The 20,813-nt window shown below is 31.0% G+C and overlaps 1 protein-coding gene across 1 annotated transcript in view; it reads right to left on the bottom strand.

Moving 5' to 3' along the window:
• The window catches only part of LOC116771508 (transcription factor hamlet-like), a 55,434-nt gene that overhangs the window by 10,581 nt on the left and 24,040 nt on the right, over positions 1–20,813 (bottom strand). Inside the window, exon 2 of the mRNA XM_032663377.2 lies at positions 19,180–19,252. The gene's annotated coding sequence lies outside the window, so the exon portion shown is untranslated. The remainder of the gene's footprint in view (positions 1–19,179; positions 19,253–20,813) is intronic.

Raw genomic sequence — 20,813 nt, 5'->3', positions numbered from 1 at the left:
AAATTCACTTGCAATCTCGACAGTATTATCTCCATTGTACCGTATACGGTAAATGCTTATTATATAAATAAGACAATATCAACAAATTGGCTTTATTGTTTCATATTATATACGACGTATTGAAAACGTAATTAAATAAAGACGATTAATTTTGTAACATTATTTATTATATCATATTATTAAATCGTATTATAATAATTTCAATTGTACCGTTTCCATTGTGTATTAATTGATATTTCAGTGTTATTTTCTTATCAAAAATATAAATAAATTACGTAATGTATATATAATATAGCTACCAGGTTTGAATATTGGAGCCAACAGGAAGCACGGTAGATATTAGACTCAATTTAATACGGTAATCGTAGGCCGAGGCGCAAATTATTGATTATAAACTAGTGCTATCAGATAAACCATTGGACTAATGGCCGTACCTATTTATGTATATGAAAAATCTTACATAAATTAATGAATGGATTAATAAATTTATATATAAAAACTTTTTGGATTAATTATTAGTTTATTTTTTTATATTTTTCTAGTAAAGATTTTAAATAAAATCGTCCTCAGTTGCAAGTGAAGCTATTAATTGTGTCGTTCGGTAAAAGATGTGGTTCTTAATATTTTAAGTCAGTAGAATGTATTATTTATATTTAATTTTTCACTAGATTAACTAAGAGAGGATTTTCAAACAGATTTTTTTTATTGTATAGTAAAGCATCTCAGTCACAACAATTGTGTAGGAAAGTTTTAAGGTCTCAAAAATTATTTTGTTTTTTTTTTGACCTTAAATAATAAAAGTAATTAAAAGTACAGATTTATTTCTAATTTTTTTTTATTAAGTCATAAATCCAAAATGGGTGTTTTTAATTACGATCCGATCACAAGTGGCTTTCTCAGAGCACATCATTATTACCTTACCGAGCATACCTGTTTTACGTACAGCATCACTACCGTATGTGCACTTATTCAAAGGGATGTGCTTCTTGCTGTGAAATAATATATTAAACTATCGATTTTTATTTAATTCGAGTTGTATTTATTATTGCTTATCGGTAAATATTGAATGCATTCACATGTTCCTTATTACATATTGACAATATTTTTTACAATTGTATTGTATTGTTACTAATATTAATAGTATATTTTTAAATTTTCATCTAAGTGAATGGTATCAAGTATGATTTTTTTTAATATTTTTTTATATTCATTACTGTATAGTTACCGGTTAAAGGAGGTATTATTATCGATAAATATATTAAAACCGGTGTTATGTTATCTGTGCTCCGTTCGGTTGTGCCGCGAAGATGTCAGTTCAACCATTAACGGTGAAACTGCTCCTTATTAAGTTTCAATCCGCTGCTCTTAATGTTTACGATTTCACTCCAGCTCTTAGTTACTTATTTAAAGTTGTTTTGTGATGCCGATCTTTTCAACTTTTTATGAAATAAATTAAAAGATTTAGCTATATTATAAATATAGTAGAATTTTGTTAATGATGTTCTTGTATAGGTTATGATAACAGAATTTTGACATATCATAGCGGAACTCGGACTCCGTAATAATATAGTTTAAGCACCAAGTCGTAAATTAATGACATATAAATGAATAACAACTACCTTAGAATTGTCAAAAAATGTATATTCTATATTTAAATAAATAATATTTTAGAATATACTGTACGTGTGTAAACAGATTTCAAACAACAGCAGATTTCTCTAGTCATATGATGACTCGTGTGCACTTGTTGGGACATCATACTGTTTTCACTGTAAGCATTTTATGGTAATAAGATGATTGAGAGAAATTGCCACAATTTTAAATTCTGTATGCCATGAGAATTTAAAATGGGAATTCTGTACGTGTTTCCAGTTATATAAAGATAAGTTTATTAAGACTGCAATGTTTAACGTATTAGTTTTATTTATACAGTTAAATATATAAAATTAAATGTATAATAAACGTATTAGTGAATAAAATTTATATTTACAACATATTATTAAACTTAATTAATATTGTAAACCGCGATAGCATGTTGTCAACAGTTAAAATTAATTATCGAGTTATGATGCGTTAATGATATCAAAGATTTTCGTGTAAACATTTAAATGTAAGTAAGTTTTTAGAATGCTACATGTTTTTAGGATACTCTCTGTCTCGTCGTCATGACATCTGGATCATGTACCTATATATAAAATAACGAAAATCGCGTAGTTACCGTAAAACTTAGTCTCATTTTTATGATATGTTAAGTTTAAATCTAATTATTTAATATTGTACAAAATTTCTGATCATGATTTTCGATTTCTTAGTATAGATATGACGGGTTTCTGTTTTATGGCATATATCAATTAAGGTACGTTACCACCATTGTTTTAAAGCCTTGAAGTAAATAAATTTGTCGTCATAATAGCTACTGACAAAATTTTCCATGAAGTAGATAGAAATATATACTTGCCTAAAATTTAATAAAAAAACTACGACTAATAAACATTGAGTATTTTATTTTAATTTATCGAGAGTATTTTTGCAATTAAAATTTTTGTATCTAAAAATAAACAGTGTTTTCACCATTACTTTCTTAGCAGTTGGAGATTTTATTAAATTGATAAACGGGTGTGATTAAATGGGGTGATGTATGTAGTTTTGAGATAAGCAATTAAAATATTGTAGCGAATTTATAGAGTACTACTTGTAGAGGCTCTATAAATTAGAATATCCGGTGACAATTAAACGTAGAACCGGACGCTGCCGACACCTATTCGTAATTCATATATCATATTTGATGCATGATTTTAAACACTACATTTCCATATAGCACTTAAATAAACTAACCTTTTTTATTTACTAGACTTTGTATTAATTTTGGTATAACTCCGTGTAAGCCTTATGAAATATTTCGTACCATTAAAATCTTGATATTTAACATCATGTAACGATTTCCGAAATCGGTGACCATCGGTGAGAAGGAAAGGCGACGATTAAAATAATTAAACACCCTGTAAAAAATTATAATATGTCCACTTAATCGTGAATCGTTCTCAACAATTTTTATGTTCAACATCTTTGTCATTATGACAACTATTAACTGTCAGAGTCAATAGAGAGTATCTTTAATCGGTCATTGTTATCGATTACGTCATATCCGAGTCAGATAATATTTTTAACAAACATTCATTTAAAAAGATAAATGTTTTGAGTATTTTAGTGTATCAATTAAAATTCACATCAAAATCATGATAGATGGATACGTCTTGTTAGAGCTATTTAATATCTGCGGTCATTCGAGAGAGATAAAGCGATGTATAGATAAAATTTATTACATTCTTATATCAATTGAAATATCATTGATGATAGTTTTAAGATCATCAGACGTTGTTTGTGCGGCGTAACGTTAAAATAGAACACATTCCGTATTACGGCATATAAGTTATAGCTTTGTGAATTCGTTTTTGAATTTATTTCCTCCGATCGCATAACTGGTTTGGAATCACCATTATGTTGTTTTTTTTTGGCTCTTATTTGTTTAATATCACTTATAAAAATAAATAAAGGAATTTAGATCGCTTAATGAGTTTGGATATTACTTTCCAAGAGTATAAATAAAGTTTATATACGTATGTCTGTATATGCGTGAGTATGTGTGTTTTTATTTCGTTTGAGTTTTTTCGTCTTGTGATATAAATACCGACAATCGCATTCCAGTAAATATACTCTTATCAAAATTCTGTTAAGTAAAAATTTTATACTATATCAGAAAAACGTTGTTTTTTATCTTGAAAATAAACACTCTGCTACCGTCTGAATTGTAACAATTTTCATACAACATTAATTTTATGTTTGTTATAAAGTTTATAAAATAAATGGTATTTTCGATGATTGCGATATCAATGGTCTGGATATGTTTGTTGCGAATTCATAAAGACAATCTGACACTGTGCTACCGATCTTTTCCTTTGAACTGTCGGGGCTATGATTTATTCAGCTACTTCTGAATGAAGGTATAGTTGCTGTTTCTATAAAGCATTATTAGAGCTTTAACTCATTCGTTTGAATATTAATTAATCTTATTTGAAAGAAGCGGACAGTAACAGATTTATATTAAGTTAAAAATGAATGTTAACAAATGCTTGCTCAATACTTAATTTTATTAACTGGCGATATATTAAATAAGATGGTGGTTCAAAAAACAGGTGGCTCTCCAGACAGAGGTTGCCAAGTAACGTATGATCTGAGAGGATCATAACACCACCTCGATATGGATCCGAGCAACACCGACTGTAATTTGTGCGGAACCACGACGTTTTAAAGTAACAGGAGTCGCGAACACTTTTATGGCGTCGTAAAAATGGTGAAAATGTGAATCACGTAAATTGGGATTTTTAGTGGGGTTGAGAGTTATTATTTTGAAAGTTAATGTCGCTCTGATGCTCTCTCGCTAATGTTGCGTAATTTGCTCCAAATTATGCATTGCATTAAAAAAAATATATTCTTGATACGTATTGAGTAAAATGTGTCGTATATAAACAAGTTTATTAGACGCGGGAAAGATTTAATTACGATATCATAACGAGATAAATAAATTAACTTAATAAAAGTAATTTGAATGAAATCTTGAATGTAACCACACAAATAGAGGATTGTAAATAAATGCCCTGCGGTGTATTGTGAGTCGTGTCTTCAACGAGCTCTTCAACATGCATGTTATGGAATACCTGTATCTTGGATTTTCTACGTAAGAGTAAGGACAATCAATTTTGTATATCAAATAAAATAAGCTAATCTAGTAAGCAAAATATTTAAAAATCCGTAATAATTAAATAAAATTATTTAATTTGGTATAGAAAATTTTATTACTGGCGTTGTAATGATCAAAGCCGTAATGTGTAATTCATCTTCGTAATGCTCAAACCGAGGCAATTTCTCAGCACGAGAACAGTGTCATGTCATCATGGAACGGTTAAAGCAAATAATATAATTGTATCCAGTCCAAGAACCACTAGCATGGTTGAAGTGACCGGTGAAAGTATGCAAGCGGGGCAAAATCCCAACGGTGCATGCGACACTGCCCCATAGATATGGATCACGTGCATGCTAACGACATTAATTATTTTTATTGTGTGAAAAAGTTTATGTAACGTCACGTGGAATACGAAATATAACTCAAAGCTTAACTATTTTGTAAGTCATTTTGTTTAATATAATATTGTGTTACGTTCCGTTAAATGTGACTCGAGATAACTATTATCTAGATGTTATAATCAATAGTTTTTTATTGAAATTTCAATTATAATAATATGGTAAATAAAAATTAAAAACAATAATTATTCATATTATCATCAATGGAAGATTTATATACTTGTATAAATATTATGCTTAATTAAATATATGTATATTTATTTATGAATATTAAACGAGTCTCACGACATTATTGTCTGAAGTGATCAACGGTCCAGCGATGAGTTGATACAGCTTCCTTGTTGTTAGAGTGTACATACTATTGTTTTGTGAAATAACACTACATAGAAGTTTCTATTACGCTAGTGACCATTATTGACATAACTAGAGCCAATACGAAAGTGAGATGCCCTCGATATGGAGACACCTTCCTAGTGCGCGTTTATTTATTTTCCCCTGAGGTTACTTATTCCGTTGAGACATAAGTTAGGACAAATACTCGAATGCTTAGGTACATATAATTTTAAAACTTATAACATAAAATGTGTAGTATTTATTTTTTATTAAGTACCTACGTACGTATTTAAGTGTACCATATTATATCTATTGAAATCTTAATTACTTTTGAATTATACTAATAATATTAAATTGACGGAGTGAAGAAAATTTATTTTGTTACAATATTTTATTATCGAATATGAGGCTTTAAAATTTCATAAAATGTTTTGACTTTATGATAAATGTGTCGGAAACAGTGCGAAAGAATACCGGGGAACAAAGAATATGATTTATGGCCGGGTCGGAATACCTCCTTTGATTCATTTTTGGGTCATCCACTACTCACGACCTGCCCGCAGCCACTAAATGAAGACATCGTATTGAATGCTGAGATAAATCATTCATTACGTACGAAAATACGCTGTCTAGTTGAAATATTGTCTGATCAGAAAATTTTTCGGCTGGCCCGCCTTCATATCCTTACTTAAGGTCCTAGGGTTGTTGATGCTTAACAAACATTTATGAATATATATAGGATAATTTAATTAATAATTATTAATTTCAAATGGCTAGGATATGCTTTATGGCAAATATATGAGTCATTATTTTTCTTAATGATCTTTTCGGGTTAGGTATATAAAATCCGATCAATTGTCGATATACTTTATCTAATTATTTTTATTTCTATTATTTTTAATATAATTAATTTGCCAACCCTATGCTCTCGGGGGAAACAAATTGAGTTGTCATAGTCGTATATATATTCAGATGTAAGTATCGGCGCCTACACGGACGTACGAGACTACCTCAATTACTCACAGACATTTTGGAGGCATCGCACTTTTTACCACCGTTCTTACTTGTCCATATTATATCGCAATAAAGTTCAGTTATCTCATAAAATGAGTTTTTAATAAATGTCAAGGAAGACCCGAGAGTAATTTTTATCTTTATTTAAAAGGATATAATCAGCGTAGGAAATTTATTATCAATATCTTCTTCTTTATATATAAGGAAATGAAGCGGCCGCTAATATTGTAACAAAATTTATCGGACATCGTTGTCAACCCTTCGATAGTAAAGTTTGCTAGATTAAATATTTGTGATTGCTAACCTCTTTAATTTTATTTATCAACCAATAATGACCTTTAATGCCATTACCACCCACGGAACAAAGGCTTTAGCTGGTATACAAGGCAATAAAGGTTATTTTGGGTCGATACCAATCTGTCCCATGGTCCGGTAATAAGTGTTATGTTACACGGCCTAGTGCGATAGGCGGTCGTGGCAATGAGATTTTATGAGGTCCAGATGAAAACTTATGAGGTCCTGTTCAATGTATAAAATACTAAGCTTAAGAATCTGTAGATGTTTATGAATTATACATTGAATATTAATATTTGTAAATAGATACATTTTTACATATGTCGAACTAAGCTTTGAGTAATTTTAACATCAAATATCAAGCGGTAACTTCTATGATAAAATTTTGTTATGATAATATATATTGATATTTTGCGTGATAATACACAACGGATACAGTACAATATGATTTAAATAAAGCACTCTAAATCGAAACTTAGCCGACATTATCCTCACGATGCCATCATACATCACAATCAACTAAATAATATACCTAGGCGATCTTTAGTATCGTCACAGATACAGAGTTTCGGTTCAAGTCATTTTAAGAGCGATGAGAATTAATTGAAAATACTATGAGATAATATTCTATACAAGTAAATCATTATATCACAACTTCTCTTTTGATGTGTGTTAGAAATTTATGAAAATAATTAATTAGTAAAATTACTACGAATAATATTTAATCAAAAAAGCAGATTGAATTATAGCAGGTTGTAGTATACTGATGACCACAATACGAAATGTAGGGCGACTGGAATTAGTACAAGTATTCTAGCCCGCTGCCGCTAGTGATTTAGATCGCATCACCAAATCGCCCCATGACTTACAGAACAGTAAATCTTGGTCGCCATCTAAGCTGAAACTGATGCGGTACTACATCAATGCGGTAAACGTCTTAGTGTCCACTACGGCGTTCATTTTATTACCCTCTTGCATTTCCTTGCGTGCCTCGGTCTTAAATATGATTGTGCATGTGCCTTTATAAAATACTGGACCATTCAGATAACGAACAGGCCATGTTCAATGTCCGTTGCTTTTAATTGAATGATGCATGCAATTGTTAGTAATGAATCGACATAAATTGACATTAACGTCGTTTTGTGCACGGTTTAACGTTTCAATATAATACAGTCTTAGTTGTTTTGTTTGTGTATATATATTTTAAAACTTTCATGCATTAGATAGAAAATAATTCGAGGCTTATTATTATTGACACATTTATATATAAAAAAGATTGACATGCTTTTGTTTAAACAATTACGGTTAACACGAATGCACTACACGTCTATTCATGCCCGCGGCTCTTCTTCTTAATTACACGGCTTCTTCAGATGTATGTGTAGTTAGGATTTATTAATAACCGTGCTTACACCGCTCTAGGCAACAGTATCAGTAGTGTGTTAAATAGTTACATAAGGATCATTTTGCCACAACTCAGTTAGTTATATCGGCAGAGTTATAAAACAAATCTGGCGCCGCATTCTGTTCATACCTCATCAGAGATATGCTCGAACAAAGTATGCTGTTCAATAAAACAATCGTTGCAATTACCGAACAAATAAACAAATCAATATTTATTGTTCGTTCCAGCTAAAGTGGAATCAAGCAAGAGATCATTAGCGGCGCGTGCGCTGCGCGTGCGCCGTTGCGTTATAAAATAAAATAGTACAAACAGAATCTATGTTTCACATACCATTAGTCGAGATTTCTCTATGTAATTAAGCAATGTTTTCGTTTTCACATATAATAAATTATAGTCGTCGTTAAATAATGATCGGCTGTGAACAATAGCCCCAGATTCTGTTCATGCTTAGCCGTTGTGGAACTAGAATTATCCAATCGCAATTGACATGGCACAGTGTAATTTAGCGAGTGTTTTCTGCGCGCAAGCCGAACCGCCCACACGGCCGCGTACCATCAATCACCCAGTGGGCCATTCTTTATCACATGACGTTCTAATGCCTTATGTTTCGAAACGCAGGGTTAACATTTGACCGTCTGGCTATTGTCTTTACTTGTGTGAAGAGGTCACGGCTCTTTGTTTTGGCGAGTGCCCGCTTCTGGTTATAGTTGATAGATTGTGTAATAGCAACCATCATAATATTGACATTATAAATGTACTAAACCTCAAGCTAAGACTATTTTATTGTTGTATTATGAGAATGGTTTTCCTTTGTCGTGTGATCTGTATGCATACATATATTAATTGGTTAACAAAGAATTTGTTAATGAAATACTTATAAAACAGTAACTGCTTGTTTCTGTATAATGTAAGTATCGACTTCTGTCACGTTATTATTGGTGAATAAATATTTGTTGTAACAATGAAACAGGCTCTGCTATCAATAGTTCCATCCGGCAATGTCTTGGGATCGTATCTGTATGTAAATTGAGGCGAATTTTCGTAACGTGCGGCGCCGAACAGCGATTCATCATAGAAATGTGGACGCGGCGACCCACGCACAGTATTAATGCAGAACATTTAATACATTATACGCCTAGATATCTACGGACTTTAAGACCATAGTAAATAACCAATGTTTCGATTTCTATGTCTTACCCAATTTCGCTAAGGTAATGTTTACATTTATGGTGTTCAAAGCCACTAAATCATACGTATTTGGGGATGCAACTGTCTATCTATTAGTAACCGATGCTGTACTTGTTTTTATACTGTGCTATGATAAATCGATTCAGAATGTTTAACGTCCAACACACTGAAAATGCTGTTCATTGAAACGGTTCAACATAAAATATTCATTGGCTGATGCGTACGCAAAATGATGAATGAGGTTCCGTTGATGCGAAAATTTAATAGTTTTATTTAAAGACCGATTAAGGATTTATAAGAGATTAAATATTTTTAGATAAACGAGGTACTGAATAACAGTTTTTCACGCTTGTAGTATTAATATGGAGTTTAGAATGAGAAACGGGGAACGATTCGTATGAAGTGCGGCCAACTTGTGTTAAGATCACTGTTGAGTGTTAGATAATACAGATGGTATCTGAAAACTAGATTGTTAACTGTTAGGAATTTGAGAATGCAGTTCCAAATGGTCGACTCTCCTGCAAAGTTTAATAAATATTCAGTAACCAGTATTCTCTAAGATATTTAATGGGAAATATTAACACAAGTTATCATTTTTATAATAAAAAACTACAACATTTTTATACGGAATTGAATGTATTCCGATGCACCGTGTGGTCTCGGACTTCAAAGGTATATCGCAATTACGCGAAGGAAATGCTATATATTGTGTGTCTGTCATGATGAGACTAATGTTTAACTGTGAAATGACATTCGATAGCTGAGGGCGGTGCGCGGTTCGCTTTGAGCAAATACTGCTTTCGTGCTTATGCCTGTAGCCATTGTGTCAGGGTTGTCACTGATGTAATGACTGCTGCATTATGATATTCCATTTGCTTGATAGTCATGCTGTATTTGAAATTTAGACTACCCTGTCTTGCAATTTATAACGACTGTTTTGCATAGCGGTTATGATTCTAATTTGGATACAATGTTTGCCGAATTAGTTTCTAAGTTGATAGAGTGTTTGTCTCGTATTAACAGTGCAGTCAACTTTATTCTGTACTAGATATAGCCCCGACCTCATATTCGATCTTGAGCTAACAATACAAAAAATATTTTATCATTAATATGACAACAACATAATTTTACACTGGATTTATGTCATGTTTACATATTATGAGCAAAAAGCTATGAAAAAAGTAATCTAAATGATATATTTAATACGGCGAGATGCCAGTCGTCCGGCGACGGTAGCAAGCGCTGGTCGTGTAGCACGATCACAATACTCATTTCAGTAGTCTATACTTATAGAGTTTGTAACAAAACTCCCTCGATTTAAAATATTTTGAATATTACGAATTTAACTATAGTAATTATTATAAATTAAAATTATGGTTTTGATTTAAAAAATATGTTTTTGAATGTATTAATTAGTTCTAATGCTTTCTGTTATTAATATTATAATATAATCTAAGCCATTAAACAAATGCAATAAAGATTTTATTGCTTCACGCGTCCCACAATTATAATTGCCGTACACTTTAGTATCTTAGCTCTTATGAAAAATATAAAATTGTTTCCACTTAATTGACACATTGATTTATTACGCAAAATGTTTACCAAGTAACCTACACAAATAAATGGATTTACATTATTGGATCAATCGTTATACACTATACGGTTAATTTTAATTTAATTTAAGGATTTCCATACTCTGGTACGTGTTTAAAGAAAATTGTACCAATTCACAAACTTTGACACACGCATATCTCGAATCATAGCATAGGATAGCCAATGGCTCGTAACGTTCAGAGAAAACTGACAAATAACCGGCTATTATCAGCCCCGAGCGAGCCGAGCCGACAATTTCACCCTGATACCTATAATCAGTGATGTACAGCGAGAAAATGCGGGGGAAATTTTCACTAACGATTTGATAAGAGGAATCATCACTCCGGTTTTCGATTGAAAACGACAGTTTCCGTTAACCGATGCGAGTGGAACTAGTTGAGAAAACTCGATCGAAGGAAAGTAGACGTCCCGTTTTAGATAATGCCACGTTCCAGCCAATGTTTGCGTCACGTCATGATATCACCGGACCCGCTATGACAACCTTTTATCAGATACCAACAACACGTTTTAACGACGTCTAATGATTGGATTTTCTTTTACGGATTAATTGCTGCTAATGGTCTTCTATAATAACTTGATTTGCGTTTCAAATAAATTGAATATTATTTATAGATGATGAATTTCAAATGCCATTACTAATGACATAAATATACTATTCAGATGTAGTTTTTGATGTATAAAATATTATTTCATAAGAACGACGCTATGAGTCAGCTCGTTAATGTCGTGAACGACAATTAACTGCATCAGATGTAGCTAGATTCGTCTGAAGTGGCATGAACTCTGTCACAGGGCGGCTATTTAGGATGTCAGAAGGTTCAAAACACGGAGTTCTCACGCAAGCGGTTCTAAGAAAACTGACGAAAATCATTAAACATAGAAGTAACTGTCGGTGCTTTTTTCGCACCATAAAAACTGTATCACAGACGTGAGCTACCGCATAACTGTTTACACGATGGCGAATTCTGGCATCATAAAGTTTAGTGCTTATGGGATTCTTATCTTCGACGTGATTATGATATTAAGGGAATCGTATTATTTTATAGTTATTGTTTTATAAATTCGTCCTTATTTAAATGAACCATCCTTAAGTGAATGTCCAAACTGATATTTTTGCTTAATATGTCAATGAACCCAATTTTGGTATCATCAGTGGTTTGCGGCTTCTTTGAGGCCGCGTAAGTACTTAATCCTAATTGATTTTGTTTGTTTTGGGTCGATAATGTGCGGTTGGATGCAGCCAGTCGGGCAATTGTTCGCAAAAACAATATAATGTTGCTTCTACATCGCAACACAACATGGCATATATGCTTTATCCTGTTGGTATGCTATGTACGGAATTAAATATGTATATAAAATAAATCGTACGTTTTTATTAACATAACAGGTTTTTTTTTATTTGAAATATATATATTTTAACAGGTAAATAATTTTTTGTATAATTCTTCCCTCTTTTGTGTTAGAAAATATATGAAGCTAGTTCTAATGTCGTATAAGAACCAGTGTCTGGTTAACAATTGAAAATTTATTTACGTCACTGTTTTGTAAACAAAATCTTAAGCTCTTTCACGCAACCGTCAATAACTATTTTAAAAGGCTTTTAAGGAATATTGCAATATGGCAATAATATTTCGGAATTACATAATTTTACGTTTTATCGATAGGAAGTATATATTTTTTTAAATATATGTATAAGGTTGTAATTTAATTCATGTTATACTTAACTTTATGTGGGTTTTCATTATAAATGAATATTGCGCAATCTTATCTAGAAAAATAAGACGACAAGGAAGTACTGAATTCTTGGTTATGTATAAATTATACGTCAGCAGACGGCATAAACAAGCTAGGACATAACGTGGTCTGCGTTTATTATATTTTTAAAGGCGTCTGTTTTGGACGACGTACATAAATACAAAGGAATCAAAATTTTACGGCGTCAATGAGTTCGAAACAAGGGCTCAGTGTCGTCACCAGAGGAAGCGAAAGCGAATAAATGACAAACTACGTGATCAAGGCTATTGTTAGGAAAGAAAAAATAGAACGGATATTATAAAGAAGAATTGTGAAGTTATTTCATGTCTTTGATACTTTGGACGTCACGATTACTATTAGATTATAATATGACAAACTTTCGTTAATAACTTTTGTAAAGAAGAAAATAATCATATATCAACAAGTACATTAATTTAACAGACATTGTCTTTACTCTAAATTGGTATCAAAATGTCACAAATTATTAAAATTCATATTTTCTATTGAAATATAATAACATTGTTATGCTGATAATTATTTGTATTAGAAAAGCTCTGGAAGTTACCATAACCTTAGCGTTCATCTCTCTCTTGACGTGACATGTCGGCAGCGCGCGCCACTTCGCACATTACAGAGTCACGACAGAGTCAAGCGTGCCCATCGAACATTATCTACATTTATATAGAAGCTGTTTAGTTAACGGTTAAATTGGATAAACCGGTAACAATTTACCAAAATTGAGATATTTAACTTTCGGCTATAAGCATCTTAGATAAAAGCGGTGATGACATTAGTCGAAAGCGTAATTTAGGCATGGATATATCCATCGTGAAAGCAAACATGATGTGACGGAAAGTTTCTATGTCATGTTTTGGATTCTCCACGTCATTGTTGTTCTGCGTGATATTCCCTTGTAACATTTCGTTATTTCGCATACGGGCTAGTTTTATTTATATCGCCTGTAGTGCGGGAGCGATCACGACCTGGTAATTGATGCTCTGCCCCGAGTCAGCCAGCCACCGCGCCGTTATACCGTAAGTGGCTCAACGGATTTGTACTGTCTTCAAACTTTCAAGACTTTTATGAGATCTAATGAATTGCAAGCTGATCATTCAGTTTATACCTAAGATCCCATATTAATGATCGTCTTTATGGTGACTGTAAATTTAACGTAGTGAATATTTGGAGTTGATTATGAACATATTAAAATAAATTTCTTTCACGCTATCCGTAATGATTCAGAGTTGTTTTACAGTATTATAAATATATATTAATGTGATTTTATTACTTTAGATGCTTATAAAGATCGCAATAAACACCGCTCGATCAGATAGTACGTTTTATTAGATTCAAATGATTCTTAACAAAATAGTAAAACCGACGTGTTTCTTGATAACAGCGGACACGTACTGTGAATTGTCATTTTATAGTGCACAATGGTTACCAACCGTTGTTATTGCTTTATTAGATGTAAATTATTATACAAGTCGATGCTGGGCTATTACTTAGACACATAATTATTACAGGTGTGGTTTAATACATCTAATACGATAACAAGCATGTTTACGATGCCAACAAATTCTACAATCACTTATCTGTCAGTCAACTTACGAACTGCTCCAGATATTGGATCATTAAATGCGTGAATGTTGTTTGTAAAGATTTACGTCGTCGGAACGTTAAATTATAAGATGTTGTAAGAAAGAAATTCATTTTATATTACTTTGCAGTACATTTGCAATCTATATATCTGTGTCTATATTTTTTTTGTTTAAACGTACTGACTTTCGTTTACAGAAATCTTTCTTGTTTTGTATGATCTCTTAACGTTAACATTGTTTCTATAAGGTTTTTAAGTGAAATTCTACTTGAAAAAAAAAATACCAAAACGAAACTTACTTCAACAATTTTCTGGTAAGTGCTTCGTGATGTAAAATTATTTGTGGTCACTTTGTGTTACATTTTCTTTCAAATCATTTGTAAAATTCGACTTTATGGAGGCTACAAAGTGTGGAGAAAATATTGTAAACATCGTTACAGTTATATAATTTTATAAGTTTCTTTAGTGTAATTTCAATTTACCTAAAAAAATTCATTATATTTACATACACAGTAAATATTTGCAGGCGTTTAATGATACAGCATCTAACTAACATAGCAATCTTTTATCAGTCTAGTTTATCGCGTCTCTTGAACACTAGAATCTCAATAACATATTTTCACACCTTATACATGTAAAATCAATTCAGTGTTGAAAATTCTCACAAAAAAAAAATCTCTTGAAGCCAGGATGGAACTTCGTATCGAAAAAATAAACTACCGTAACGACAACTAGCGCACAAACAACAATAAGCTTATGTATGTATTTTTATAGAACATTCTAGGAACATTGCAGAAGCGGCAACACATCCGCTCTATAATTGAAAAGGCATCCGGCGATTTCACTCTCGAATAGATGTTTGTAATGATACAACTTGTATTCAACATAAATAAACTGAATCACTAGTAACCATATATACACTTAACTTCAGAATAGTTATTTAAACTATTCTGAAAATTTTATATATATAATGAAGTATATACATTACACTGAAATATTGATTATCCGAACATTTTTTTTATACAAAAAGTGTGAGCTGACTAGGATTAACGTAAAGAAATCTAATTAAATTAATAATGCATCGATTAAAAATAAATTAAATACATTTAACTTGCACCACCTTGATTCTTATATTTTGATTTTAGTTTCCTCTATATTTTATCAATTTTATCGCCATATATATATATGTTTAGCGAAATATTGTTACGTAATAAATTTGTATTATGTCAAAAATATGTTGCAGATTTTAATCCCTCATGAATGTTGAATCCCATTCAATAGTTTATAGCATACAAGTTAGGTTCTAATTAGGTCATTTACTGGTAATAATATCATATGAGTTGTACTTAACAACCAAACCAGTTTATATTTCCCGAGTGTGCCGATGTTTGCGTCATTATATTTGTGTGATACAACCTGATTTTATCTATTTATTTGCATACATATATATTTTATGTGACTGAAAGCGTTTTGACGCCTCCAATGACTTTATAAAAGATTACTTACTTTAATGTCGATGATAAGGAATTGCATAGGAATATTTTACATCACAGGGAAATGGACGAGTTAAGTAACAGAGAAAATTATTGTGGTTCATATTTATGATTTAATATATATATTCTATAAATGTACACAAAATATCTTTTAGTCAATCACTCACTAAATAAATTCATAAATATTGCATCAATAAATGACCGTAATATTCATTTTGGATATTAAAAAATTCGATCAAGATGTTAAAATTAGCATAGATTTGAGAGAGCCTTTGAACTTAAGCTATAAAAGTATAGCTTTATTTGTAGAGTGTTGTACGCAAATTAAATGTAATAAACAAAAGGCGGGCATTAACGTAGTAGCTGGTTGCGGAATAAAACCACAAATGCCTTACATCCATAGAAGAAAGTCGGCTGGTTTCATTTGATAAGGCTTGTCGCGTGCTGAAGGCCTTTATAGAAAAGTGAAATCTCTTCTACACCCAGTTTATGAAACAGATTTTATTCTTTTTTATAGTTGGAGAGGCATAGATTTGATAATAATGATTTATTTATTATTAATTATGTATAACTAATATATGTGTGTTTCACTTATATAAAGTTTTTGACGTAAAGTTTAAAATAACTGGCCAGACGTGCTTGTCTTTATCAATTTATCAATGTTACTAGTGTAATATATCAATATATTTGTAGCAAGTAGGTTTGTTTAAAACTTTTTTTAATCTATCAAATTAGAAATCCACATTTGTCGATGCAATACATTAGGACCATATTTACCTGAAACTAAAAATATAAAAATCTAGCTGAAATCTAGCTGAATTTATAACATATTAATGTCTCTTTTGGAATATAGTTTTTCATTAATATTCTCTAAGACCCGCATTTAAAGGACTGGTTTTAATATCTCCATATTATAATATCTTTATATTATGCACCTAATAATGACATACACTTATAAATGTTATAAGTGTATTCTGAGTATGTGTATTAATTCTTATTGATCAATAAATTCAAATAAATAAGAGAGTGATTTAAATCATATATATCTAATCTATTATGGCCATTCTGAGCAATAAGGCAATATTTTTATGTATTAATCGTCACTGTTTTGACATTAATAAATAATAAATTTGTATGAAAAAAATATATAATATAATCGATCACCTTGTCAAGTATTCATATATTATTTTGAACCTCATAAGGCAATACATATTATTGTCATTGGTATTTTCCATAATATGTATGCAAATAAAGCAAGAAGACAAACAATCATTGCACAGAGTGATTACCTATTTGAAATGTAGTTCTGATTACGAATTTGAAATTGTTCTTTAAGTTCTTTATTTAAATATCAATGTTCGTTGGTATAAAATAGGTGCTATGTGCCTGGTACCTTGTTTTATCTTTAGTTAGGAATATTTCTTTTTATAGCAATGATTTAATTACCTTGTATTTGATTCCTGGAAACATTAAACTGGTTGCGACATATACTTTGGCGACGTTAAGATAATTCAATGAAAATATTAAAGATCTATTTGTGGGTGTCTTTGATTACTTACGACCTTGATCACAGATTAAATCGGTTTAACGCAATGCAACCTATTTGATTTTGATGTATATCTTCGCCTACTATTTAATTAAAAAAATAAATAAACGGTGATTGTTAATATAATTTACATAAGACTGTTCTAATAGTCTCTTTACTATTGATACGCACTTACTAGAAGGTTAATATTTGATAGAAGGCCTTGGATTTTCATTGAGTATATCAATTATATTTTTTTATTATTGTAAAGTTTGTTGTTGAAATATTTCAAAACCAAAAAATATAACAATTACCTTATCTGAATTTTTATTATATTTTTAATGTAAAGTTTTTAAATATAAAAAATTGGTTGAAACAGACTTATACATAAATACATAGTATTCTTATAAATCTATTAACTAGTCTATTAACTACTAGCCAATCCTAATAAAGACACATCTAGATAAATGAGACGCCATTAAAGAAGTGTTATTCTTAAACTATTATTATTGTGGTAGACGTCGTTAACGACTGAGGTTTCCGAGGATGAAATAAAGATCAATACTTATGTACATCTTTTTCTCGTTAAACACTCTTATCTTTTTTATTTTACCCCTACCGTTTTACGTTTCTGGTGAATTCCGCGAAAATTCTTAGAGGCGTCACTTTAGGCCATACGTCTTCCTATTTGGGACTTGCTCGTATCGACTGGTGAGAATGTCGTATAATTTATTCTGATTAGCATAAGCCTTAGGCAGTAAATTCTTGAAATACTGAAGAGCATTAAATATGAACGGCATTTGCGTATGAAATTATATGTTATAAGTAACTATGTATGTATAATAAATAGCGCCTGTCATTCAATACGTAGATTATAAATAATAAGATCTGTAGTGTAAAAAATACGACGTAAAATAGAGTAATATCGTGTTTGTAAGGGTTGAAGTTACGTCATTTTATCATTACTGTTTATGTGTGTGTGTGATAGAAATTTAAAAATTGTAATATATCACCAAGCTGTAACAAAATTTTAAAAGTGTGTATTATATTTTTAAAGTTAATGAAATATAGATATAGGACAATACAGATATAATATATAGAACGTCCATTATTAAGGTTCTACTTCACGTTAGTAGCTACAGGCTAGGAACAGTTTATGTGTAGCGAATTAATATGATATTGTAAATACACGTTTTATCTGGAACGACGGTTATCTTTGGATGTCTCGATCTGGATGGGACCAACGGATTAAAAAATTACGCGTGTACATAAATAACTTACGTATATCTACATATTTCTAACAATCAAAACTGGTGGCCACTAAGGAAATGAATTATTATTAACACAAACTAAACTTATATTTTTGATGATAAATATTTACTTTCAAGTATTAAATCATATCAAATAAAAGGTTTACTATTAATTATATTGCAGAATATAAATAAGAAGTTGCTGTTTCTGTATCTATATAGTGTAGATCTGTTCGCTGGTAGCTGGCTAATCGCTGCCGCGGGTCAAGCCGTGTCGGACCACGTTTATTATAATTTGCCCCATTAAAAGGTATAGCCATCGCCCTTTATGCCCGCATTGCATTAGCTGAATTAATTTTATCTACCGTACACAGCTTACCGGTAATTATTTCAATATATACGTGTATGTTAAATGTTTATCTTCTAAGCTATATCCAACAATGGCTTTTAAATTATTTGTATAATAGCTTGAACATCGCGTTTAATATAACGGCTTTATAATTTTAATGAATTGAATCAATTTTATTTTTACAGATGAAAATTGTGTATTAATTAAGAGATCATCTTACCTATTAGCGCTTGGACGTGATAGCAGGGTATAATCTCATTTGCGGTAGACAGTTTGGCGGCGGGATTGGTACTCTGGAAAAAAATATTATTCGCAATTAATTTAGATGTAAAATTATGTTCCGTCTATTATTACGAATTCGACGATATTTTTTTTTATGTACTATAAATTTTTATTACAATGATTGTTTCATTTCATTTTATTCGTTAGTAAACTGGTCAAGTAAAACATAATTAATTTATGTAAGGTTGAAACTGAAATATGCCGAACTACATTTATGCGATACGTTCTAAGAAGTCTGTTCTTTTGGTATTAGATAATGTTACAAACAAAAATTTCATTACTGCTTATATTTAAATTAATCAATATTATCAAATTATTTAAATAACCCATAAATAAGTCTCATTGTAACGACAATTATTCTATAAACATTGCAAAATTATCACTGAATTAGTCGCATCGTGATTCGTGGCCGCAGATCCGATTCTAGAAATCGGCTTTTGAAATTAATTGCGTGACCTTTGAACTGTTGCCAAATGTTAACAAACCCCGTATTGTCGTTGGTTTGGCGTTGTAATTAAACGGTTGATTCGTGATAGCTGTAATATTGTTTACTTTGAGGGCTACGTTATGTCTGGATATAAAGAAATATCTATTGGCGTATATTAATTGTATTTGTTATGGAGGCTGAGATACGGAATAGGTCTGTAGAAAATGGTTCTGCTTTGCCAGATGGTTTCAAACGTCCATATTAGGTATCTTTCTGTCTGCATTAAAAACCGTTGTTGTTTAACAATATCAGTTTTTCGTATAACGTCTGCATGAATGAAACCCATTTGTATATTCAAAAACACGTCCATTAACGATTCGGGAAGTCCATTTCTATAGCTACAAATAGTTGACACATTGTCGCTTAAATTACAAAATTTTTTAATTATAACATTTTGAATGTAACATATTTTTTGTATTGGTAAATTAATATGATTGATGGAGTATATATGTTGGGTAGTAAGTTGGCCGTTTGTGGGGTCCGTGTGTATTGTACACATCGCGTACAATAGATGATGATTCCGATACAATGTTATAGGAGCCGATCATTAATCGTCACTCAAGATTGATGTGACGCTGACGTGTACTACACCTTTATTCATTTAGTTTGATGTCCGAATTGTGTAAGATACATACAATTCGTAATTACAACTAATTAATAAGTCTGTGATACCACTTTGTTAAATTTCAATAATATATTTCTCGACCATAACTTTTCAATATTTAACTTTTGTTTAAGAGTCATTTCGTCAGTCTTCTCATATTATTTTATTAAATTATATTTCACTGTAAACAGAGCTTATGACGTTCGTTATTGTATTTCTATATTATTTATCACTTTAAGGATTGAAGATGCAGAAATAATCACCGCTGTGGGAGAAAATAAAAGTCTTAGATCCCATTATAAAAACTAGTTCCTTCAAAGAGTTTTGTCTTAAACTTATCCGTCACATGTATTTAAAACATCGTCTTAAACATTCAATACTATCTTGGTTACACTAATTTTTGTCACCACAAAATTTTTATTAATTTATATCTATAAAAAAATATCATCATCACCATAGCTCGCTGAGCGACTTTGAGTTG

This window comes from Danaus plexippus, chromosome 17 (assembly GCF_018135715.1).
Source record: "Danaus plexippus chromosome 17, MEX_DaPlex, whole genome shotgun sequence".
Lineage (NCBI taxonomy): Eukaryota > Metazoa > Arthropoda > Insecta > Lepidoptera > Nymphalidae > Danaus > Danaus plexippus.
The sequence above is the reverse complement of the archived record's forward strand: the minus strand, read 5'-3'. Positions and strand labels throughout refer to the sequence as shown.